Raw genomic sequence first — 26,992 nt, 5'->3', positions numbered from 1 at the left:
AAAACTCTTATAATTGATAAGCCTTTTTAGCCAATAAGATATAAAATCTAAATTAAAAATCAGTAAATTTGTATATATCATTAAAATTAGGCTGATAAAACAAGAATAATAATCCCTTTCAGACTCTTCACAGGGAAGAGCACAATTGGTTATCTAATACCAAATGGTCAGCCCTAAAAATGTACATATGAGTATCAGTGTTCAAACTGAGCAGGTTACATATTTGTATTTATGAATATATATGTATATGCATATATGTATATATTAACAATTGATGAAAATAGAGACCATGAATTTGAAAGACAGTAAGGAGGGATGCATGGGAGGGTTTGAAGAGATTAAAGGTAAGGGGAAAGGAATGAATTATAAGCTCAAAAACTAAAATAAGTATTTTTTAAAAAATTATATGGAATCATATATTGTTATATTTAACCTATCAGTAAAATAATTTCACCAACACTTTTAAAAATGGAGTGTCCATAGTCTTCAGAAATAGAAATGCCAAAATTAGACAAAAGAAGAACGTAGAGTGGTACCATGAAGTTTTAATTCTGCACATCACACACTTCTGCCTCAGGTGGGTAGAAAATCACTGGCCCTCTGCTCTTGCACTTTCATTTCTTGACTTTGAGCAGATCTACACATCCAGATGTTCTCACTGGTAGTCATAATTAGGTGGAAGGGTTCTTGTTCCACATATCCCCCTTCCCCTCAGATAAAAGGTATTTTCTAATGGGAGATTTTTCTGGTGTAGTTCTCTGAATAAAACATTTCCTCATTTTCCTTCTGTAACTAAGAGAATGCTATAAGGAAGAAGCCCGGGCATTATCAGGGCTGATTTGTCATATTACTATTGCAGGAACTCTCCCTGCCTTCCATTCTCCACAGCAAGGAATGTACTGCTTTAGTTCTTCTGAAATGTCATTATTGTTCTGGAATCCAGAGGCAGAGACAATTACGTGAGAGTTTCTATTTGACTTGGACATAGATGGCTTCTAAAGGCTTTATTGTTTTTGTTTTTCAGTAATGACTTAATACTTATAAGCTTTACCACTTTTTGGTTAAAGTATAAAATTACTCCACAAAATTATAACATTCATTGTATAGAAGCAAATACAATTTTTAAAGCAAATGTTTATGTATACTTGTGGACTATTACAAGCAAAATTTGAGGGCTTTGGTTAGAAAGGAAGGACTCCTTTGTTTTATCACATTAGAATACAATTAGCATGAAAAGAAAATGGTAGGGCAGGAGGAGAGTTGGATGGCTCCTATTTACAAGTTAGCAGATTTTGGTTCATTACCATAACAACAAGATTCTCAAAATAGCTAAAATGCTAACATTTACTACTGTTCTTTTGGAAAAAAACTATAATGAACTAATATAGGACCATTTGATTAAAGAGAAATAGGGGGAAAAAAGATGTGGGGAGGAACTTCCCAAATACCCACTAAAAAATTCTGTCAGTGGCTATCATTCAGCCAACAGGCTAGTATGAACTGCCACAAGCCATCAAGGAGAATCTTTATGACCAGGTACAAGATAGTTTTTTCTTAAAATATTTTTGACTTTCAGTTCACTTTGTGCTTTTAGGACTTTAGTTGCTGGTAATTCTTATTTTGTATCTTGGATGTATACAAATAACCAGATGTCCACACTTAAGTTTTGGCAGTTGGTATTGACAACGTGAAAGACAATCATGTAAAGAATAGATAGCTCATGGTTTTTCAGTTTCTCTCTTTTACTTAATGTAAAATATTATTAAGGGAGATGCAGTTGATAACTTGACAAAACATGCTTTTCACCCCTGGGATCTTAAATATGGTTATTTTATATATATTTATTCTATCAATGCATGTAAGGATAATTGAGTTCTTTCAACTCCTGTATATTAAACCCATATGCTGAAATTATTTGATAAGGTGGAAAAGCAAACAGAGCTTGCCTTAACAGTGTTTTAGTCCAATCATAAAACAATCTAGAAAACTAAAACAAATGTAGGAGAGCTGTCCTACGGGAATGGCCAATGCACTTGAGCTTGGCATTTTGCATATTCATCTTCACACATTTCATCTAGTGTCATGTTGTTGTAGAATATTATTTTGTGGTGTGTTAGTTTTGTTTTTGTTAAATTTGTTTAATTCTGTGAAGCTGTGTTACTGTGCCTGTCTAAAACACCTGATGGCCCAATAAAGAACTGAATGATCAATAGCAAGGCAGGAGAAAGGATAGGTGGGGATGGCAGGCAGAGAGAATATATATAGCAGGAGAAATCTGGGAGGAGAGATAAAAAGAAGTAGCCAGAGAAGGAAGAGGACATCAGGGCCAGCCACACAGTTACACAGCCAGCCATGGAGTGAGAGTGAAAGTAAGGTTATAGAAGTAAAAAGACGTAAAAGCCCAGAGGCAAAAGACAGACAGATAGTTTAAAGTTAAGGAAAGCTGGCTAGCAACAAGCCAAGCTAAAGCTGAGCATTTATAATTAAGAATAAGCCTCTATGTGTGATTTATTTGGGAGCTGGGTGGTGGGCCCCCCAAAAGAGCAAAACAACCAATGACACCATGTAATTACATTCAATGCTCTACTGGAGTAATTATGCCATTTAGATCTTATAAAATTAATATTTAGTCCACAGAGGTTTCTTAGTGAGAACTTACTCAGAGTAGAGAATCTGAGCTTGCTTTATTCAACAGGACTGCATGAGGAGATGATTTGATCATGAGCGTGTTTACCAGGTGTTTGGAAGGGTTTACACTTGGCTGTAGGGTGTGCTTTGATCTTGCAAGAGGGAGATCTCCTGCCTCTCCACTTGGCATGCTATAAAAACCTTTTTGAATAAAACTTTGAGGCTGTTGGGTATTGATCCAGGCCCTCCCAAAGCTATCATGTGTTTCTGTTTTTCTTCTCATCAGCTAGGTCTCTCTTTCTATCTAATATTTTCTTATTCTTCTCTCTTCCTCCTAGAACCCTAGAAAAGGTGAGCAAGATGGGAGCTGAACTCCCACAGTCCTCACATTTAGGTGCTTAAAAATTATAGTTCTTGTCATTCATTATTGATCTTTGGGATCAACTTAGAATAAACACAGAATAATTAATTTTATTAAAGAATACATAAAAATAATGTAAATTTCAAATAAAATATACCTAAAAGCACATAATGTATGTTTGAAACTGTATAATATTATTAAAATGCATCTTCATATACTGAGGTATGCATTAGTTATGTTTCTACTTGCTAGGACAAAACCATAACAAGAAGCATTTTAAGGAAATGTTGACTTAAGGTCACCATTTGAAGTGGTAGGTAGTTTCTTATGATGGGGAAGGCATGGAAGAATGAACAGCTTTAGGTGAGTCTTAGGGAGGTGAGGCAGCTAGACTCATTATACCTGTCATCAGGAATTACAGAAACATGAACATCATTGCTTAGTCAGCCTTCTTCCTTTTAGTCCAAGACCCCTGTTGATGGGATGATGTTGACCAGATTCGGGTATGTCTTCCCACCTCAGTCAAAACTAAAAAGGCCCTAAGAGACATGCACAGGGATGTGTTTCTCAGGTAAAACAAACCCTTTTGATGAGAGAAGGCAGCTCATTGATATTTTAATATTTAAGATGCTTAAAGACTCATTGTCAACTTGACAATAAGCCAGTAGAAGAGATGAAAAGTAATTTGTGGGTTTGGTCTTTCTCACCTTTCATAGCGGAATTCTTTTTTTGGGGGGCAGGGATTTTAGACAGGGTTTCTCTGTGTAGTTTTGTTGACTGTCCTAGATCTCACTCTATAGACTAGGCTGGCCTCAAATTCACAGATCAGCCTGGCTCTGCCTTCTGAGTGCTGGGATTAAAGGCATTTGCCAACATTGCCCAGTCTCATAGTAGAAATTTAAGAACACTAAGATTGATGGTGTAGGAAACAGCAGTTTGAGGATGATACTCAGAGTCTTAAAGATAACCAATAGAAAAAAATTTTAATAGAGAACTTGGGAGCATAGGTGGAAACTGTATGAGACTAGCCTTTGAACAATATATAATGATCATCAGTGAATGAATACAGAGAAAAGTCTATTGCTTATGCTATGATTACAAACATTTCAGTGTTTAGGACTCTAGCAAAATGATTATGTGTAATCTATTTTATCAATCCTCTTGAGACATGGCAGCTCATGAATATATTAATATTTCTTTAAGATGCTTAATGATACTTGATACTCTATTTGTCATTAAAAAAAACTCTGTGGGTGATTTGTTTGTCTTTTAGCTTTTCCTGTCTTTTTTTTTTTTTGGTTCTTAGACTTAGTTAAGAAATTGTTATGTTTCACTATAATGAATTAATACTATCCATAATTAAGAATCATGGAGAAAAGATCCAAAGAAAATAGTGAGGTTATTATACCATATTATTATTATTATTATAGTATAATAAAGTAATGTGGAATCTATGCAGTGTTATTTAGTTTTTTATTTTATAAATGATAGGTCTACATATAGAAATAAAATGATTCACCATTAGAATGACATTTTCTATCTTGGCGCCTATCTTTTATAATTTGGACTTTCTTCTATATTAATTCTATTTTATTGTTTTATTTTTCTTCATATTTAATGTATCTATTTATGACTTTAAAACAACTATTATATCCAAAGCTTTTATTAGAAAATTATTGTTTCCTTTTTAGCTTATATTTTCTTTTTATTGCAGAAATTGTCTCTTGTCACTTGCTACATGGGAACTGAATCACAGACCTTAAAAACAACCTCTTTTCCAGCTCATAGAAAACACTGGCAAGCAGTATTATTCAGATTGTATCTTTCAAATATAGCTTTAGATCAGAATCATGTCTAGAACCTTACATGACATACAATTTCCTAGCATTAAGCTATCTACTTTTAGCACTTAAGGGTTCTGTGACAAAACTATGATGACCTATGTGACCTATGACATATTGTTCTTCTGATGACATCCTACCTCTAAGTACTGTCATATTGTATGTTAAGGCTCTAATGTATAAATTTTGGTGGGAAGTAGCCATCCAGTCCATAGCATTGAATTCCTGGACTCTCAGATTCATAAACTTGACATATGTAAAAGATGTTCCTTTTGTCTCAATGACTCAAAAAGATTAGTTTTTAACAATTCTACATCTTATCTAAACTATCTAAGTCTCATATTAAATAGATATTCATAAACCTCCTGAAGCATGTTTTTCAGTATGAACTCATGAAGCTGAATAAAGTGTGTCCTTCTAAAATACAGTCAGAGTCATCATATAAGCAGCCTTGCAACTAAATGAGGAAGAAATAGAAGGAAGGAAGAGATCTGCCTTATGGATGCATAAGAGCAATGAATGGTCCTTCATCTGAAGCTCCATTAGGTAAAGTGCCTGCCCACAGTGTTGTGCTACAGGGTGGTCTTGCCTCACACACACATGAATCTCCTTGTCAAGTTCTCAGTCCACTCTTCCTATTGAGTTCTTCTCTGATCATTCTTACTACATTTTGATAACATAGACAGGCCAAGGACTTTCTAAATCTTGAATTCGGTTCTTAGTGCTTAACTTTCCATCCTCAATCACTTTTCTTGAGTTTCACTATTATTAGGTTGGAATGAAGCTGTTTTTCAAAACCTTGCTTAGGATTCCCCAAAGTTAAATACTGGTACAGACACATGCAGGCCCTGCACAGGGTACCACAGTCTCTGTGCTATTTATATTTGCTGTGTTTGAAAGACCTTGTTTTCTTAGTGTCCTCCATCCCTCGAACTCTTACTCTCCTTCTACCTCCTCTTCTACAGTTTCCTGAACCCTGATAGAAGGGATTTGATGGAGACACACCATCTAGGGCTGAATGTTCCAAGGTCTCTCTCTCTCTGCACATTGTCTGATTGTGGGACTCTGTCTTTGTTCCCATCTGCTGCAGGAGGAAGTATCAAGTCATAACGTATAAATACTATTATTTATCATGTCACCCAGAGCACTGTTTACTTTTTAATAGTGTGTCCAATGTACAGCTTAAAAATATATTCTGGGAAAGCAGCCTGTGTTATTTAGAAATGTTTAAACTATTTTACAGTGTTCACTCATTTTTAACTTACAATTGTAAATTTTCATGGAAGGCATCTCCTATCAGATAAAAGTCAGTCTATTGAACCCATTTTTCAGCTACAGTTTTCTAAACTGAAGGTCAGTTGGCTTTTCAAGCTAAACAGTAATAGCTTAGAGTCTTGTAAAATGATGACAGATGATAGTTTTACACATTTCTCACAATAGTATATATAGACTCTGTATCTCATTTGACAAAGGGTATAGCTTGGTGAATAATTTTCACTTACTTCAAGAGTAAAGTATATTTTTAGAAATAATTCTTTAAATTTTTATATTGTTTAATCAAGTATTTATGGTAGGGATTTTTTTAATCATGAAATTCAGGTTGCTGAGGGAGCAAAAGTGTCTCTTCTTTGGGGACTTGTTCATGGTAGGCTGCTCATGCCCAATAGGAGAACACATATCCCTGTGCACATGGGCAGCATTAATTGCATTCAGGGGAGTTACAAAAAAAGAAGACATTCCAGTTGGGAAGGAGATGGGTTTGGGACACTAGGGGTGTTGGATGGTGATATGGATGGATAGATATGATCAATATGCATTATATCAATGTATGAAATTCACAGAATAAAAATATTACTTTAAAAAGGTCAAAACTGCATTAAATTTTTAAAAGATGTGAAGTTGTTTCCCAAAGTTACTGAAGATGTGGTTATCAAACACATTTTTGCAAATGTATTGTTGAATTATTTTAATAATATAATAACTTTAAAGTGGAGGTTAAAAGTGGTCATCTGAAAATATATTTACTTGATCTAGAAATCATATTAGAGTTATTGGAAAGGAGATGTAGTTAAGTTAGTCACTATAATTGTACAGCAGTATTCATTTGTACCATCCCAGTGTTTAGTAATCTCTTTTTGAGGGACTGACAATGTAATGTGGAGATTTCTCCCTGAATTCCAAGACTAAAAGTTATAGTATCTGTAGTTTCCAATTCTACAAGACTAACTAAACCATCTCCTCTCACCACCCTTCTAAAATGATAATAATGATAAAAAAAGACAGATGGTTGGGCCGGGCAGTGGTGGTGCACGCCTTTAATCCCAGCACTTGGGAGGCAGAGCCAGAGTTGGAGGCCAGATCCAGGACAGGCGCCAAAACTGCACTGAGAAACTCTGTCTTGAAAAAACAAAAAAACAAAAACAAAAACAAAAGCCGTATGGTTGAGAACAGTGTGATTAGATATAACAACATAGCAGCCAGAATGATAGGCAATGTGGTACCAACAGCTTGTGTGTCTGAGTTGTTATAATCTGGGCAGCTGGAAAGCAGTTAATTCCAAGGCATATTTGTCTATATTTGTGGCATGTCATGACAATTACATGGAACTGCATCTGCTGACAACTCAAGATGATTATTGTGTTTTTATTTTGCAGAGGGAGGAGGTCTTTGGCATCAGAGATGGAGAAAAGATGAGCGACGAACCATGAAACCATCTTGTCTTCCCCTGCTAGAATTTAGTATGGGAAACTTCATTTATCATAAGGCAAGTGCTGAGAGCATTTTAGTGTGTTTGAAATTTAGATGTGCTTACTTGAGGTATTTAAACACAAGCCTGTGGCTTTGTGACAGATTTGCCATGACATTACAGAGGTTATTGTTGTCTCCTAGTGAATTGATGTCTGAATAAATTAATATACAGATACAAAGAAAGATAGTAGTTGGAGTGATTGAGAAGTTATTTAAACCCTTGTGTATCTTGAAAACTGTCTTTTGTTTATCTCAAAGAGACAAAAACCTCATTTGAAAAGATTTTTCTGTACTTGTTTATAATAAGATCTGAACATGCTTTTAATGTTCTCTACCCCCAATTGTTTTTGAGATTGTAATATAATTACAGCACTTCCCCTTCCCTTTCTTACAAACCTTCCTTTCCAAACACTCCCATATATGCTTCATACTCTAATTCCTGGCCCCTTTTAGCACTAACTGTTGTTGAATAAATATGTGCATAGGCATATATATATATATATATATATATGTGTGTGTGTGTGTGTGTGTGTGTGTGTGTCTGTGTGTATTCCTATCTATTCCTAAATAAAACCTTCTCAGTCTGTATAATGATACTCTTATGTATGTTTTCAAGGCTGAACATTCAGCACCAGACTACAATTTGATGTTCCCTTCCCCGAGGAAGACCACATCTTCCTCTCCCAGTTTTCCTTAGTGCCTGTAGTTCTCTGTGTATGGTTGAGGCCTCATGGGCTTTTTTCCTGTCTCCTTTGGCATATCTGCCGGAGTCGTCCTTGTTCAGCTCCCATTTGGGCAGTCATATTGATGAGACTTTCATGTTCTTAGGGAGATAAAATTATAGAATGGATCTTTTGGGGACACTAACTGGTAGATGTGGACATACTCTGTTATTACTCATAACTCTGATTCCTGAGGGGAAGATAATTAAGCCTATTTTCTCTATAGCACATCTAAATGACCTTGAAAAATTCAGTCTTAATAGTATATTAATTACAATGATTTATAATTTGGCCGTATCTTTTTCTTTATAGATGCCCATAACCTGAGTAGATTACTAGTGTATTCAAAAAGTACCAACTTAAGGTCACTGTGTAATGGCCATCTTAGAAAACATATAATATAACCATGACTAGGTCTAATTCAACTGAGTTTTCTAAAATCTAACATTCAAGTTAATCAATTTAAATATTTTCTTCTTTTTCTTGTTCTTAAAAAGTTTAAGGTGGAGCCAGGTGTGGTTGTGCCAGCACTCAGGGAGGCAGAGCCAGGTGGATCTCTCTGAGTTCAAGGCCAGCCTGGTCTATAAAGCGAGTTCCATGACAGCCAGAGTGACACACTAACAATGTAGAACTCTAAAAGTGTTGCTGTAGTTATCATATACTCCATTATTTCACAGAGTATATTTTGAGGATACACTCTGTGTTGTGATGAAAACTCTTAACATGAAATGTGTCCTTGGTAAATGTTTCAGTATAATGCAATGTTCTCAGACCTAAGAACACTGCTGTACATCAAGTTCATAGAAGTTATATATTTTACCTCATGTAAAATTTGGAATCACCAAACAACCCGCCACTGAATGCTCCTGGCCATCCCCATCTCACCCTGTTTCCATGACTGATATGCAGTATCTGTTCTTCCCTGCTTGGTTTGTCTTCCGGGTTCATCCATGTTATTGCATGTAAAAGGCTTTGAGCTGGAATAAACTATCAATTTTTTTTTAATGTTTGAATTAAAAAACCAATGATCTGGGAAGGAGAATAACAGCTCAGGCAAGTAGAGAAAGAGCAAGCCCTTTCTGTAGGAAACACCAGATCCCCCCAGGGTTTTACCTCCTATTTCTTAGCAGTCACAGGCAACTCAAGGGGGGAGGGACTTTTCACTCTGGAGACTCCTGTGGGGAAGAAATATTTCAATTTTGATTTTTGCACTCATAAAGTTTTTGAAAGGAACAGAGAAGTAGCAGTCATTGGCTCCACTAAGACTGAGTAGAGTAGAACGTGTAATTAAAACAAACAGAAAACCCACAGCTTAATTTGAGGCAGCCTTGGGTCCTCCCTGTTCTAATGAAACACTAGGCAATCTATTATTAGTGCAAAGCACAGTTGGGCCCCAAATTTGACTCCAGGCACAAAAAAGATCTGTTAATTCTCTGCTTATATTTCAGGGGGACTAATGTGGTTTTTAAAAACTAGAGCAAACTAATTGATTTCAGGACTAAACTTAATTGACTTGAATCTTGCTTTTTTTTTCTTTTATTTTTATTTTACAATACCATTCAGTTCTACATATCAGCCACAGATTCCCTTGTTCTCCCACCTCCTGCCCCCTCCCCTTCCCCGCAGCCCACTCCCCATTCCCACCTCCTCCAGGGCAAAGTCTCCCCCGAGGACTGAGATCAACCTGGTAGACTCAGTCCAGGCAGGTCCAGTCCCCTCCTCCCAGACTGAGCAAAGCATCCCTGCATAAGCTCCAGGTTTCAAACAGCCAACTCATGCAATGAGCACAGGACCCAATACCACTGCCTAGATGCCTCCCAAACAGATCAAGCCAATCAACTGTCTCACCTATTCAGAGGGCCTATCCAGTTGGGGCCCCCTCAGCCTTTGGTTCATAGTTCATGTATTTCCATTCGTTTGGCTATTTGTCCCTGTGCTTTATCCAACCTTGGTCTCAACAATTCTCACTCATATAAACCCTCTTCTTTCTTGATAATTGGACTCCCGGAGCTCCACCCGGGGCCTAGCCGTGGATCTCTGCATCCAGATCCCTCAGTCGTTGGATGGGGTTTCTGGCACAACTATTAGGGTGTTTGGTCATCCCATCACCAGAGTAGGTCAATTCCGGCAGTCTCTCGACCATTGCCAGGAGTCTTTTGTGGGGGTATCTTTGTGGATTTCTGTGGGCCTCTTTAGCTCTTTGTTTCTTCCTTTTCTCATGTGGTCTTCATTTACCATGGTCTCCTATTCCTTGTTCTCCCTCTGTGTTCTTGATCCAGCTGGGATCTCCCACACCCACAGGCTCTCTTTTCCTCGACTCTTGCCCTTCATTACTCCCACTCATGTCCTGGTTGTTCATGTAGATCTCAGCCGTTTCAGTGTCATTGGGTGATCCCCGTGTCTTTCTTAGGGTCCTATTTTCCAGGTAGCCTCCCTGGTGATGTGAGTAGCAGTCCAGTCATCCTTGTTCCATATCTAGTATCCTCCTATGAGTGAGTACATACCATGTTTGTCTTTCTGAGTCTGGGTTACCTCACTCAGGATGATTTTTTTCTAGATCCATCCATTTCCTTGCAAACCTCAGGATGTCATTGTTTTTCTCTACTGAGTAGTATTCCATTGTGTATATGTGCCACAATTTATTTATCCATTCTTCAGTTGAAGGGCATCTAGGTTGTTTCCAGGTTTTGGCTATTAAAAACAATGCTGATATGAACATAGTTGAGCAAGTGCTCTTGTGGTATGATTACACATCTTCAACAAGTGGTGCTGGCATAACTGGATATCAACATGTAGAAGGCTGCAAATAGATCCATATCTGTCACTGTGCATAAAACTTAAGTCCAAATGGATCAAGGACCTCAACATAAATCTAGCTACTCTGATTCTGCTAGAAGAGAAAGTAGGAAGTAGTCTTGAATGCATTGGCATAGGAGATTACTTCCTAAATATAACACCAGTAGCACAGACACTGAGACAAACAATCAATCAATGGGACCTCTTGAAACTGAGAAGCTTTTGTAGAGCAAAGGATATGGTCAACAAGGCAAAGTGACAGCCTACAGAATGGGAAAAGTTCTTCACCAACCCCACATCTGACAGAGGACTGATATCCAGAATATATAAGGAACTCAAGAAATTAGACATCAAAATGACCAACAGTCCAATTAAGAAATGGGCTATAGAACTAAACAGAGAATTCTCAACAGAGGAAACTCAAATGGCTGAAAGACATTTAAGGAATTGCTCAACATCCCTAATCATCATGGAAATGCAAATCAAAACAACTCTGAGATACCACCTTATGCCTGTCAGAATGGTTAAGATCAAAAACACTGAAGAGGATGTGGAACTAGGGGAACTCTCCTCCACTGCTGGTGGGAATGCAAGCTTGTACAACCACTTTGGAAATCAATATGGCGCTTTCTTAGAAAATTGAGAATTAATCTCCCCCAAGATCCAGCTATACCACTCTTGGGCATATACCCAAGAAATGCTCAATCATACCACAAGAGCACTTGCTCAGCTATGTTCATATCAGCATTGAGTCTTGCTCTTAAATGGTGTAGTGTTGTGAACAAAATGATGTAAGGAAAAGATACATTGGCTTAGTGAATTTCTATAGGCCTTTATTATATGCCCTGCACATTTGATGATTACTCAATGAAAACTAGCCAATGCTCTAATCCATAAATACTAGTAATTGCTAGTTATTAAGCCCTAACTATGTCCCAGGAATTTTACAAGTAAGGTGATTTAATATTATCACTAATATTCAAGTTGATGTTCACTTGAAACTTCAGCACTAAAACCTGTTTGGCAAAAGGGTCTTGGCAAATATGATTAAATTCAACTGAGCATATAGTATATTAAGATAGAGATACACAAACATGCATAAAAGAGATGCCATCTAACAGCAGAGAAAGGTCAGAGTGCTGGTAATCCTCTACAGGAGACATCAGAGAGTCATGGGACAGTTTTATTCTCAAAGTCTCCCAAAGAAACCAACACTCTGGATACCTTGATTTCAGACTTTTGGTTTTCAGAGCATTGAAAAACATTTTTTTATTTTTCTAGAAAAGCCAGTTTATGGGTAATTTGTTAAGTTTATCTAGAATACCGGTGGGATAAATAATAGCCTGTTAAGATACACGCTGCTGTCTTTTGGGACAAATGAAAAAATAGACTGTATCATCTGTGCTCACACTAGTATTCTAATGAAAAACATTGAATAGTATAGTATAATCACTGGTCAATCCCACCAAAAGTCATACAAAGAAATAGCTTGCACTTCATAGGCCACATATGCTTCTTCAATTTATTTCTCCTCTACTCAGATGAGTGTTGTTACTTTGTCAAAACCCTGATGGAAGAGGCAGCTAAATAGAGCTGTTGGTGACTTCTAGGCCACAAGTACTCATTATGCTTTGGATAGGGGAGGTTATGGATATTAAAAGACTAGAAATTAAGAGGGAGTGTGCCCACTCTGGGATGGGTGCCCAGAATAATGTGATGCAGACTATCCCAGAATGAAGGGAAATCTAGTACTCTGAGCCCTCCTGCTAATGACAAGGCATATGGGGATTCCCATGAGTAGGGTCAAGAAGAAATACAGGCATCCTAAGCAGCACACCAAAGTCAACTTGTAAATTTGGCATGAGGTCAAGTGTGAGAGAGATGCAAGAGGTGACCAGAGCAGGAACAGAGGAACCAGGGCTGAGGCTTGACTTGGCACAAGTTCCAAAATAGATGATGCGTCACTCATGTAAGGAAACAACTTGTCTGGAATAAAGTGCATTTGCATCTTTGCCTGGAAGAATCTCAATTCATATCAACAACTGAAAGATGTATATATCAAATAGATGGAGCAAGTTACAGTTTGGAGATTTAAGACTGATGGGCAGATATAAATCTGAACAGTGAAGTTTTGGTCAGAAAGGTCAAATATCACAAGTTCAAGCCTCATGCACAGGAGCATTAGAGTCAATATTTTAATCACATGGGTTTCTGGAAGCAAGTGGGGGTGTAATTATTATGTTTCAGGGTTCATGGCAGTACAAAAAAAATTTCCAAGTTCCTCTCTGTTGCATCAATTTTGATGCAGTTAAATGGTGCTCAACAAGTAGCTTGTGCATGACTTGACCTCCTGCATGAATGTATGCTTCTGTGGAATAAATGGCTATCAGTTTTGATCACCTACTTACTATGCAGTAGGTATTTTTGCAGTGTTTTACAGACATTATGATGCCATTTATTTTTAATGCGCATAACCCTTAAGAGTTTCAGACATAGAGATATAAGTAATTTTTCATAGCCGAACTACTGGAAAGGGTTAGAGCTAAAACCTAAACTCCACAGTATTTTACCAGCACTTTTCATTATTGTTCTGTTGCTGTGTTTTTCTTCTCATCCTTCACATGGTATTGATTGCTATAGATATATAGTCCTACAGAAACAAAGCGTTAGGAGGGATGGGGATTACCCTGTGCACACAGCAGTATTATTGTGCGTCCTAGATCAAGGCGTCCTGGATGACAGTTTTATCAGAAGCATAAATAACGTCTTGTGTGGTGTCTCATAGGAAGCACACAGCACAAGTGTCAGGATTCTGGAGAGTTATTCTATACAAACCAGCCCCCAAATTGCCATTGTGAAGGAAGATTTGTTTATCTGGAGTCTTGTCATATTTTCCATTGGGGTAATGATTGATGCTATTGTGAATTACATAAAGCATAAAATTAGAAACTACTTACACAGAGAAAATGACTCGATAGATTAAAATGCCTTATATAGTTCCCTGTATCTCTTCAAAAATACACTATCTTGCTTTGCATAGTATCAGTGTGGGGTAGTTGGTGAATCAAGTGCAGGTTTGGTAACTCCTGTCCTTTTAAATAATGTACCATTCTGAATGAAAAGTCCATGCCAACATAGTTCCTCTTCACATTATACACTCTTTCTTCGTTTATTCAATATCAAAGTTCTTAAAACTTGTGCAGACTCCCTATTTCATCTCATTGTCTCCCACTGCTTAATCTCTTTCGATTTGGCTTTAGTTTAGACTAAGTTCTTTTGAAAATATACTAATGAAAATCAACTCTACCCTCTGTGTGAGCATTGCTAACAACAACAACAAAAAACCCCACAAAACATCCCTTTAGCCCTAACTTATTTAAGACATTTGACTAAATGTTACTTCCCTTGTGAAACCTTTTCTTGACTTTCTTCAGAATCATTTCTCCCAAATTTCCCTCCTCATTGACTAAGGTTTTCCGCCATCTAATTTACAAGTGTTCCCTTTGCCAAGCTACCAGTTTAATTGTCATGAGCATATATCAATTAGCGTCTGCATTGCCATCCTTCTATCTTTAGACTCGACCTTTCTTCATCGAAGCTCCTGAGGTTCTCTTAACAGCTGGACTGATTCATTGAACTATTAACATCCCAAGTGTAATCTCAGGTAAATCATGCTGCATTTCCCCCCAAACTGTCCCTCTCTGAACCATTTCAAGTTAAGGAAGCTATCAGTGTTTAAAGTTCTTATCTTGATCTTTCTTTACCCCAGAAATGTTCATGCTACTTATTCATCCAGGTTCCAATCTTTATTAATTATTCATACCTCTCACAGGAGATGGCCTTTCCAGTTGGTACATGAGATTTTTTTTTTTAATGAAAGAGAAGCAAAAAGTTAGGACAATCAATTTTCCAAATCATTAGTTCAAGATAAAAGAAGAACTACTGCCTGATCTAGAAGGGTTCAGTCTGAATGTTTTGAAGTAGCAGCTCTCATTGACATGGTATGGAGTTTTATGCTAGGAAGGACGTGAGAAGGTATGAGCACCAAGATTTTCTTGGAATAGTCTGGCAGGAAGCAGGCTGTCTAGAAGAAGGTCCCAGCTGTCCACAATGATATAAGAGCCAGTTTCAAGTTTTGTTACAAAACTTAGCTGAGCTTCAGGGGTTCAGAAAGAAGTGACATCGGTCAGGCTAGTCACAGGAGACAACTGGAGCAGAGGTAGAAAGATGCACACATCCAAAGGACTAAATCTGTCCACTGAGACTAGTTCCAGCCCTCATACCATATCATGGTTTTAAGTGTGGAAAGTCTAACTCATGACAAAGCCATGCATGTCCTGGTTTAGAGAGAGCCCTTACGGGAGCTGAGTCAGCAAGGGGCAGGTATTTAATTTCTGTGAGTCAAGGAGGGCAGGCAACAGAGCAATGATGGTAAATCCATTAGGTTATTTCCTCTCCATAACACTATGTCCACAGCTAGCTAAGGTGTTGATTGTGACGAGACATCCTCCTGCAGTCTGTCTTCTTTATCACAGCCTACTTTATGCAGCCAGATTATTTTTCTCAAAACATAGTTTATATGTGCTTTTACCCAGAATCCTTCAGGGACTCTTCACATTTCCTTTTTGCTATATAATCATTACAACTTTTTTTTTGTTCCTGTCAACAATTACTCTATTTTTCTAATGTATAAAATGTTAAATCACTTTTCATTCAATGAAACAGTGTTCTGTATATTGGGAATTGTGTTAGTTTAAATATGCAAAGATGATTAAATCCATGTCTTTAAGTAATACGTAACCTTGAAGGGAGAAAGGCACATAAAATATTATATTTACATTTTTGTACTCCCTTTTCCTTCTTTTTCTGACTTTCTTTGAGAATAATTCTTGTTGTCCATAGTCTATACCTCTATTCCATTTTTAAAATCTTAGTCCTATCTCAGTTAATGGGGGGAAAATTAAGAGACAACTTTTCTTTTATGCCCCCTTCATTCCTTGTAATCAGATACAAATGTTGACAAAACGTTTTAGACAATACTTGTGAGTCTCTGTCTGATAGGTGCTTTTTGTATTATTGACTTATCTTTATCCCTAATGTTAAGGCTTTCATAACAGGCTTGCAATATTTTTCATGTTTTAACTCAGTATTTCTTGCTAGGGTGCTTAATATTTAAATGTATTTGTATTACAAGTTCCTTGAAGTAAATTCTCAGTAGGGCTGAATTGGAACGGGGTTTCATTACTTTATAATTACATAGGGTGAATCTATCTAATCTGTTAGAGAAATTGAATATAAAATGAGGGGAAAAATCACTTCTAATTTCCTGCAACAGAGGAAAACAAAAGTATTTTTGTAGAATTTCTTAGTATTTATGTCAGACTGAATTAACTACCAGGAAAAATAAAACTCATTGTTTGATACATGCAATATTAAATACTGAGAAACAGCTACCAGAGTTTATTATGTACCAACTCCATTTTTACATTTATTTTGTGATATTTGGTAAGCTTTCAAAATGCTTCTGCTGGAAAATTCACAGGAGATATTTCTGTTAGGATTAAATACTTTCTTTATACAAAATGAAGCAAATGTTGTGATATAAATGAAAAGACATTCATCATTTCTAATTACACACTCACACTTTCATTACACAGTTTACACAATAGAATTAGTTGAACCCATTTTTTTTTTTTTTTTTTTTTTTTTTTTTTTTTTTTTTTTTTTTTTTTTTTAATATTTACCACTGTCATACGAATCCGCTGTTGCTCGAGTGTGGATAAAGCGTCGCCACCGCCGCAACCATTTTTTTTATGTTGGGTGTTAATAGTGTCTATTTCTTTATGAACTGGTTCTTGAAGGTAGTAACACAATATGGGAAAGGTTATCACAGAGAATAAAGTGAAAATGTGACTTGGGGAAAATTAGCACACCATACCCCCTCCCTCTCTCTCTCTCTCTCACACACACACACACCACAATACCACCATCACACCAGAAATACCTCATACTCCATACACACCATACACATACATCACACACATGCATACACACACACACACACACACACACACACACACACACACAGATGCCCAGGCACACACACTATCTATATGGTTCTAATTAATCAGCATTTATATTACCAGCCTCTTACTTTCTTCCCTCTACTCATCATCAAACAGAGGTACTAAATACTTGAATTCAAAATATTTTCAAGATCACATTCTTTCTGTTTGTAACCTTCATCCAAACTACAGTGATAAAAAGGCAAATTTTAGTGTTCACCTGACAATTTGCATGTGTTCTCATGAGGTTTCTTCTACAATGTTTCAACCTTAATGTTAATTAACAAGATTTGGCAGTATCTTATCTAATATGTCATTTTGAAAAGAGGATTTCTTTGCTGTATAATTCCACTCCAGTCTTCTAGTTAATTGTTTCATTTTCTTGAGCCATCTCAAAATTCTTTTTTTTTTTTGTAATTAAAGTTTTTGAGAATTCCATGTATGAGCACTGCATTTATATAATTTCTTCCCCTCTCTTCAACTCCTTCTGTGCCTCTATCCCTCCCAAATTCACAAGCTCTTTTCTAATTAGTATAGCAGTTTGGAGAGGATACAGGCACGGATTCTAATGAGAGGAAGCCAAATTGCTTCCTGGGAAAGGAACACAAGTTGTGGTTGACGCACACCAGGGGCCAAGGCCAAGGTATGCCAGTAAAATGAATCTCTGTCTGATTTTAAAATGTTTGTCTTAGTCGTTGAAAACAGCTTGTTGTTCACCATGATAGATGTGAACTGCTCTTATTGGTGTTAGGCAACAATCTTGAAATCAAAGATATATCCTTCTGCAAAGGATTGATTGTAGCATTTGTTTTCTGAGATAAACATCCCTCAGACTGCTGGCAATTTGCAACATTTGAAGAGTCTACTTTTGGACTCAGGGTTGAATAGCTGTGGTTTGAAATCTTCTTTCTGTACTTAGGTGTATATCTTTGGCCAATCTCTTAAATCCCTCTTAAGTCTCAGTTTCCTTATCTTTACAGTCACTCCACTCTGCCTGATTGGGCTGGTTGTGAAAATTAAATGAAATGACGTCAATAAAATCTTCAGCAGACTGTGTGGGAAGAATTGCCTGAAGGAAGAGCCAGAGAAAGGGATGGAAGCCAGGAGACTGCAAGGTCCTCCTAGGTGACCTCAGTGGATTTAGAGAGGAAAACCCAAAGGCATTCTGCTACCTCTGTACCTGCGTTTCACTATGTATCTCTCTGTCAGTAAAGAACACCCAAAATGATGGCTTCTTCAATTTTTTTCCAATTTCAAAATTGGGCACATTGACTGCCTCCTCCTCTTTATTAACTAAAATTTTTCATGCATGGGGCTGGAGAAATGGCTAAATGGGTAGGAACACTTGGTGGATAACTTCCAGAGAACCCAACTTTGATCCCACCACTCATATCAGGCAGCTCACAAACACCTGAAACTTCAGCTAGACGAGGTCCAATTCTGTAGGTACCCACACACAAATGGCATCTACAGGGAGGCATATACATAAGCACAAATAAAAATGAAAACTAAATAATTTTGCTTGTTTAATGAATAATGAAAAGACCTCAGAGATATAATGCTAAGTCATGTAACAAAATAAGAACAAGTTATTAATCTCAAATACCCTTTGAACAACCCTATGCTAGTGTTAGAAAAATTTTATGATGACAAATTTCCAGAACATTCTCCAAACAAAATAAAAAAAAGTCTAGAGTTCAAGGGGTTTATGAATGTATGGGTTTCACAAATTCTCAGATTATTCTGATATGTAATCATGTTTTTCATATTTTCTTTAGAGATTCTGAATTTTTGGCAGTCTCCCTTATGATTCCAGAGTTTAGTATTCAAGAGTCTGTGGTGATCCACCCAGATCCAAACAAGGAGGTGGAGAGTTGTTTTGACAATCAGAAAGGAGGCTACTGGATCATATAAGTATGTGTTGAAGAAAGGAGGTGCACACACACACACACACACACACACACACACACACACACACACACAGTGAGAGAGAGACAGAGACAGAGACAGAGAGAAATAGAGACAGAGAGATTGGATGTTGCCACTCAAACTTATCTGATTATGAGAATTAGAACAGGAAATCATAGCAGCTGTCTGAAACTCTGGCATGATTTTTATCATCTGCTTTGCAGCTTGCCTAATGCTGCTTATCTCAGATATCATGTTCCTCACATGTAAAATGAAGAATATTATGTTTCTATGTTATAAAGCTCTAGGAAGACTAAATGTGATAGCCAATACACAAAGCAAAGTGTTGTTTGGTCTCCTCCTATCCTCTTAAATTTTCAAGGTCTAAGCTCATTCTATGTTAACCTTGCCTGCCTCTGCTGTTTTGTAAATATTTACCTCTATTTGAAATAATGATGTGATTTTAGAATCAGTTCTAAAAATCTGCTTATATAATATTTTCCATGAATGATGTCCTTGCTGTTTTAGCTGTATCCTCTGCAGTAAACCATATCCTTATAACTAGTTTTTGGCAACTGTTCATGTCGGGAGGTGTGGTAGTTTGAATGTAACTGGCCCCCATAATCTCATAGGGAGTGGCACTATTAGGAAGTATGGCTTTTTCTGGAGTGGGTGTGGCCTTGTTGGAGGGAGTGTGTCCCTATAGGGGTGGGCTTTGAGGTTTCCTATGCTCAGGATCCTGCCCAGTGTGTTAGTTGACTTCTTGTTGCCTGAAAGATGTAGAAATCTCAGCTACAGCTATAACGCCATGTCTGCCTGCACACTGCCATGCTCCCTGTCATGATGATAATGGACTGAATCCTCTGAAACTGTAAATGAACCACCCCAATTAAATGTTTTCTTTATAAGAGTTGTCATGGTTGTGGTGTCTCTTCTCTTAGTTAGAAAACCCTAATTAAGATAGGTGGACATATAGCATGTTTTACAAACATGTTATTCAGACAATTTGAATCCAAGAAGCAATGCCAAGTATCATCTGCTTTTACTGACATGTCACTGAAATCTCAAACAAGAAGATATGACTCATGTCTTTGTGATATATATTTTCCAAACTAATTCTAGCTATTGAAATATTTCAAGAGAATTATTCTCTGTTTTTTAAAAAATTGTCAATATAAATGTTGTTGAGGTCATAATTGTAAACATGGCTAAGTCACTCCATTTTTTTCAGATGAACAGTATGTGAACATTGGATTGTGCAAATATACAACAAAGTGGAAATACATTGGCTCTGGATTCTTAACTCTGAATTTGTTGATCACAAACACTGTGGTTCTAAGGATCTAAATAAGGTCACTGGATTTGTACAGTAGGTGCCTTTCCCCGCTGAGACATTTTTTTCACTTTATGATGTTACAGCATCTATATTACTCCTAATATTTAATGCATAAATTTTTGTGATCATTATGTATAGAGTCCTTTACTAATTACCTATGTTCTAGCAGCTTAATATTGGAAAAGGCATTTTTTTTATTGTTCTGACTTGCAAAAGAAAAGAAAAATAGCCTGCAAGATAGAAAATATACTACTTTTCCTTATTACTTTGCATGTTGAATGGCACAATTTATGCATCTAGTAAATATAGGCTATTGTAATAGTGGTCCCTGTCTGATTGCTGTTGGATTCTTGGTGCTTGGTAAGCATCACCATTACTGTTAGAGTCATTTTCATGTCTATAATCTCACATGAATGAAACCCAGAGAAGAAACTCTTGTTTTTCCCCACATGTACCTGTTCATTTCTTACACCATTTCATAATTTCAAATATATTTGTAGTGTGATATATCAATTTGATCAACATGAGCCATCTTCAGCCCCATCTCTATTATCCTTGGAATTTATTTTCTGACCATGTTAATCCTTCTAGCACCCCCTTGGCAATGGTATGTAGCATGACCAATATAATGCCATTTGATTCTCTGCAAGTGTTCAGTTGTGCATGCTTTTTAACAGAAGTAAAATCTCTACAAACTCCAACAATTTGTTGTGCTGAGTTCCTGACTACTCCACTAAGCTGTCATTCAGGGACTGCAAAGCAGACTTATGTTGATGTCACATCTACCCATAAAAGAGCCATCAACCTCAGCTGGGGTCCAAATGTGAGCTCTGTCCTTGGTTTTTCCTAATGATCTAGGTGGAGTTCATCCAATCTACTTAGGACTCTGCCTTCCTCACTAAATAGAAGCAAACACTGGGTTTATTGAGAAGTTTCCTGACCGATATATTACCCTACAATCTTTAGTGGGAGGAAATTATCTAGTGCTTTTGTTTCCTGAGATTAATATGGAAATTAAAAGTTAGCACTCCCTTCGGACAACAGGCTTACTGAAACCCAACTGTCTAATACAGAAGCCACCAGCAATGTGTATTGTTGAGTTCCTTAAATACCTTGAGATGGCTGAATATTTTAAATATTTATGTAGTCTAAGAGACTTGTTTTATGTGGTAATATTGTATTTTTAAATTGTATTCTTTGTGTGTATGAGTGTGTGGTTCATGCATGTTTACACATATGTGTGTGCAGATTCACATGCCTGTGCATGCATGTGTGGAGGCCAGAAATAGACACTGGGTGTCTTCTACCTTTCTTCTCTCATTTTTTTGAGACAATGTCTATTATTGAATCTGGAGCTTGCTATTTGAGCTGGACTGTAGTCTGCTTTCTAGCTATATCCTAATATTTATCCTTATACTCACAGAGAAATGTAGCTCTCCCCATCATCAAAGGAACTTCCCTTTGAAACTTTTATCATAGAATCCCATAACTGGTCAAAATGCAGAGAACAACAAATCATGGGGTGTCCAATCCTAATTAGTGCATCTGCAATGCTCTATACCTACAGCTCAGAGCACTTCACTGAGAAGGGCAGAAACATTCTGAGAGCCAGAGGACTGGGACATTAATGGTGAGACAGTGTCTTATACATATAACAAGGAATGCCTACTCATGAAATCTCAACGATATAGTCACCTAAATGAGATGTGTGTAATGATGTCAGTTGACATTCCAGTGGAGATAGAGTAAATCTCACAGGGCCCCACCCATAGATGATGCTAAGATTTATCAGTTAAAATGGTCAGTCTAACATGACATATGAGCCACTGTGATAGGGTGTGTATGTGTGTGTGTGTGTGTGCATGAGCACATAACACAATAATTAAGAAGAGATCATGAATTTTAGACATAATGAGGGGGCAAAGGAGGTTGTGGAGGGATAGAAATGATGTAACTATAGTAATGATGTATGAAATTCTCAAATTAAAAAATAAATTAAATAATAACTAAAATAATAAGTATATTTGAGTGAGTCACTATTCTTCACAGGAGGCCAAAAGTCAACATCAAAATTTCTGTATCTCTTTCTTTTTCTTTCTTTCTTTCTTTCTTTCTTTCTTTCTTTCTTTCTTTCTTTCTTTCTTTCTTTCTTTCTTTCTTTCTTTCTTCTCTATCTTCATTCATTGACAGAAGGCATTGCAATATGGCCCAGTTTGTCCTAGAACTCACTCTCCTACTCCTTCAGCTTTTTGAGCCTGGAATTTGAAGTCTGCCCACCATCATGGTCAGAAAAATAGGTATACATATATTTTTAACATATCATTGTTGTGTTCTATCTACATGACAAAACGGTTGAAAAAGCAAAAGAAGAATTTATTATCAATCATGGCTTTAGAAGTTTCAGTTCATGGTCACTGGGCTTTGTATGTACGGGGCTGTGCTGAGGCAGAGTGCACATGGTAGAACAGAATGGTTCAATTCATGGCACCCAGAAGGAAATGGAGTGGCAGAAGGCAGAATGGAGACAAATATGCCTGTCAATGAAATACACCTAATGAGCCGCTTCCTTCCTGCTGTGTGGGTCTATCCTCTAAAGTTCCAATGATTTCTCAACAATGTCATAGAATTATGAATTAACCCATGAATGTATCCATCAAATCAATGCTCCAGTCATGATTGAATCACCACACAAAAGCCCATCAGCTGGTAACTAAGCCTTGAACTCATGACCTTTAGGGTCATGATATTTTAAAGCCAAATCTTAATTACTGTCATACACTCAATGTCATGTCAAGAAGTGATATTAGTTCTGGCAGTATCTAACCCTGTCTTCAGAAGATTCTAATTTGATTTATTTATAGTTATCTTTCTTTCTTTGTAGAGCCATGTATTTATAGTAAGGAATTCATTATATATGTTTGATTTTATATAATTATGAAAGGAGGATATGACGTTATAATCTAAGCAAGTATTCTTGCATCTGATGCAAAAGTTTCAAGCCAACAAAGACAAGGAAAAGTGCATATAAAATGGAAATTCAGAAAAATGGTAGACCTCACACATACCATTCTTATTCTCTGTTGCTGTGATGACATGAGTTCCCTCAAGAAGTCAGGGTCCTAATCATGAAAATAATCACACATAATACACACCCACATTCACAAGCATAAATACACACACACACACACACACACACACACACACACACACACACAAACACACTGAAGAAAGGAGAAGCATAGGAGAATCCGGTAGGAAACTTCTTGATATCACATGGTGCGCCAGAGAATACGTGGCAATTAGTATGACCAAAAAAAAAAAAAAAAAAAAAAAAAAAAAAAAAAAACAAAACACTGATGTTTTTTAAACACTCTTTAACTTTTGCACAAAGATATTTCTGTGACAAATTTGAAGTAGAGAAAAAATACAGAGAAGAGATATCTGAAAGACATTTTAAATTAGCCTATTTTTCTTTTTGTAAAAAATTTTTTTTAATTACAATAGAACGACATTGCTTTCCTTTTTTCCTTTCTTCTCTCCAGCCTTCCCTACTTTTCTCCAACCTCTCCTATACCCGTCCACTCTCAAGTTGATAGCTTAATTTTCTTTGACTGTTGTTGTTATATGAACATACATATACATTCATATATGTGTAGGCACCAATTCATATAAATACAACTCACCAAGTCTATGTTGGTGATTTGTGTATATACAGTTTCAGGGCTGACCACTATGCACTGGACAACCAATGGGAAGTCTCATCCCTAGGAGAGGCTGATTCTCCCTCTCCCAGCACTCACTGGTTGTTAATAGTTCTTTGCCTAGGGTTGGGACTCCATGAAATTGTCTCCTTCCCATGTTAACATTTCCACTGATAGGCATTCTAGGATAAATTGTGTCACAGTAGACTTCCTGGTATTGAAGCTCTTAAAATCTTTTCCTTTTTTGCCATGTGCCATAGATCTGTGACATGGATGTATCCTTCGGGGACAGATTCCCTAAGGTAGAAAACCTATTTATGGCCTTAGATTAATGTCTTCTGTGAGTCAATGTCCCTGGTCAATGAAGTGTTTTGTTGATCTCTGCACTGTTTCCAGTTGTGGGTTTCTCTGACAGTTTCTCTATTGGTATAATAATGAGCTTTAGAATATAGGAAGGAATTACGTAGGTTTGGCAAAGTAGAGGCAATAGATTCTTTTATAAGGTCCATGACCTCACTAGCCCCAGGAAACTGGCTAGGTTTCCAGTAATAGGCATGAAATACTATTCAGCTACAAAGAAAATTGAAATAATGGAAATTTCAGGTAAAGGAATGGATCTAGGAAAGATGACATCAAATGGGGTAACTCAGACCCAGAGAGACAAAGGTTTCATGTTCTCTCTCATCTGTGACTCCTAGGTCCAACTTCTCAGATGTGAGTGTACAACATGAAGTGACCACAGAAGACAGGAAAGTACAAAGGGACCTTAGGTTGGGTAGGGGATTGGGAGGAGTATAGCAAGATCTGATATTGAAGTGGGAAAGGGGACAATGGTCAGGGAGCAGCAACAGGGGAGGAGGGAAGGAAGTCAATAGAGAAGGAGAATGAGGCCAGAGTAACAAGTAATACTCAGGTTGTCTGATGAGGCCTCAAGCAATGATATTATCTTATATTTATAATATCTACTGCCACTGCTTTGCCGAACCTACACAATGCATATAAGTATACAAACACATAAACACACATATGAGAGGAAGTTAGCTCACTCGGCTTACAATGGTCACCATAAGAACCACAGACTTCAAGAACCCCAGTATCAAGCATGAGAAACGTCTTCTAGAATGGTTGGTCAGGGCAATCTAAGTGACACCTTGCCAAGTTTTCTTAAATTAATTAAATGATTAATTTATTTATTTTACATCCAAACCACAGTTTCCCCTCCTTCATCTTCTCCCATTCCCTCCCCTACCTCCCCATCCACTCCTCCTGTTTCTGTTCAGAAAGGGCCAAGCCTCCCATGAGAGTTAACGAAGAGTGGCACATCAAGTTGTAGGACTAAGCTCCTCCCCTTCTATTAAGGTTGGACATTTCGTCCTAGCTTTGTCAGAATCCAACACCCCCTTGCCAAGTTTTAACACGTTCATATAGTTTCTATACTGAACTTCCAAATAGAGCAATTTATGTTTCCTTTCCTAGATACAGAAACAAACTTTTGAAAACCTATTTATGGCCTTAGATTAATGTCTTCTGTGAGTCAATGTCCCTGGTCAAATGAAGTGTTTTGTTGTCCAGTCAATATTAAGTGTAACGGAGGCAGATTCCAGTGCCCTTAGAGAACCTCAGATTGCTGCAGTGTGTCCGCTCATAGTGCCACAAAGCATCTGACGAGCAATCTCTCTAGATTCTAAAGGTATTTATTGTCTCATATCACTGCTTCCCATTCTATCAGCTGGCAATTTCCTCAAGCATGTCAGAATGTCTAGCCATTTCAAAAACTCAGGGGCCTCTAGAAAGTATTGTTTCAAAACATCATTTTTGTACAGAATTAATGTGATTGCCTACTTAGAGTAATTGTCAAGTGGGAAATTCAAACCACTATCACAGATGCTGTGACTACACTGCCACATTCCCGTGTGCCCTAAATTAGGAGACATTTTTTTTCTTCTCCTGTGGCCTGAATGCTCAAAACTTTCAGTCTAGAGGAAGCCTTGTCTGAAAACACCAGTTAGTTTGTCTTTTGTTTTCGTTGTTTCTTTACTATGGTGTTAGAAGCATTGGCCAATAATGGAGATTGGATTTACTAAAGTGAGTAGAGTAAGTGCATATCTAGATGAACAGAAACAAACATTGGGAAGCAGGAAGGGAAAGAATGTACAAGTTGTATTTGCATTTAAGCTTAAGTAAGACAGGCTTCTACTTTGTGTATTAAAAAACAACTCAAGTATAAAACTTGTCATTAGTTGTACATATCCCAGGTCCTGCCTGTCTAGGATCCGGCCCTCTCTGGGTGGAAAGGCTTGGTGGAAATCTTACTTGAGCTGGGAGTCTGTGAGAGTTTGTTTGGTCCTGCAGCCAAACACCAAACATTACTTCAAGTGCATGCCCACTCAGAACACTGGACTGGAAATGAATCATGTATAATATTGTATTATTGATACTATACATTAATGAAAACTTTAGAATTTAAAATGTATATTCACATAACATTGTCCCAGAATGCAGAGATATGATGCCCATTGACTAGGAAAGAACAGCAAAACAGTTAAAGAAGAACATGCCAGTGCTTGAGAATTTGCCTAAAGATAAGAAGATAACAGTTTACTGCAGATGTTTGCCCCATTCAGTCATCTACCCCAGGATGGTGGGCTTTTCTGTAAATGCTTCCAGACAACTTCAAAACAAAAACTTGGAGGCCCCCACGTGGATTCTGTTTTCATGTTGTCACAATCTTCTGTGGAACAGTTGAACAAGACATTTTCCTCAGATTTCACAGACTAGATTAAACTTGGTATTAAAACATGTGGGGAAAGAGAAACATATTTCAGAACAGGACAACCTGCATCCTGCTCTAGTTAGTTAGATGCTTGGAAACTGTGGCCTAAAAAA

Source organism: Peromyscus leucopus, chromosome 11 (genome assembly GCF_004664715.2).
Source record: "Peromyscus leucopus breed LL Stock chromosome 11, UCI_PerLeu_2.1, whole genome shotgun sequence".
Taxonomy (NCBI): domain Eukaryota; kingdom Metazoa; phylum Chordata; class Mammalia; order Rodentia; family Cricetidae; genus Peromyscus; species Peromyscus leucopus.
This window is presented reverse-complemented; position numbering follows the sequence as displayed.